Raw genomic sequence first — 977 nt, forward strand, 5'->3', positions numbered from 1 at the left:
GAACCAAACAATAGACTGAAACTAAGCAATAGACTGGAACTAGGCAATAGACTGGAACTAAGCAATAGACTGGAACTAAGCAATAGACTGGAACTAAGCAATAGACTGGAACTAAGCAATAGACTGGAACTAAGCTGACCTGGTATGAGGTCAGAGCCCTCATTATCATCCCTGCTAACTACCGGAAGCAGATTAAGTCGTTCCACAACCGATGTCCGGCCCATGTTAACTCTGATGTGCCCAGCAGTTGGAGGAGGATCGCCAGAAGCTTCTGGAAGATTTCAAGGACGTCTTGGTGGACCTGACCCTTTCAGATAAGGTCGAAAACCCCAATTTATTGTGAAGATCTTCACTATAACGTTGGACGAACATACTGAATGTTGCACACATATGATGCGGACAAAATGAAACAAGAAAAAGACAAAAAATATGTCTGGTGTGGGTCTCGAACCCACGACCTTGAGTGTGTGAGACTCACGCTCTACCACTGAGCTAACCAGACAATAGAAAAAACGTCTGTTTCTTCAATTTGAATTAATGAAAATCTTTGTGAGGCAGCATTTAGAAAAGAGAGATGTCTTTGACGAAATTTACTTGCTTGGCTCATTCTCCTGTTCATCATTTTGGAATGTAAACATACTGAAGGATATATATATATATATATATATATATATATATATATATATATATATATATATATATATATATATATATATATATATATATATATATATATATATATATATATATATATATATATATATATATATATATATATATATATATATATATATATATATATATATATATATATATATATATATATATTGGAAAGGATCACAATTTTGTGCGTGATCAAGTATATTCCTATGAGTCCACGGGGAAAATGAAACACGATAAGTTCCCAAATGCACTTTCGTGTAATAATCACATCATCAGGGGAGACACAAGAGAGAAATATAACAGTCAGTTGATAT

The 977-nt window shown here is 33.7% G+C and overlaps 1 non-coding gene across 1 annotated transcript; it reads right to left on the reverse strand.

The window, feature by feature from the left end:
* Positions 1 to 430: 430 nt before the first annotated feature.
* TRNAV-CAC (transfer RNA valine (anticodon CAC)) lies at positions 431 to 502 on the reverse strand. Its single transcript has one exon. It is a non-coding gene; the product is annotated as a tRNA-Val (tRNA).
* Between the last annotated feature and the right edge of the window lie 475 nt (positions 503 to 977).

Source organism: Panulirus ornatus, chromosome 5 (assembly GCF_036320965.1).
Source record: "Panulirus ornatus isolate Po-2019 chromosome 5, ASM3632096v1, whole genome shotgun sequence".
NCBI lineage: Eukaryota > Metazoa > Arthropoda > Malacostraca > Decapoda > Palinuridae > Panulirus > Panulirus ornatus.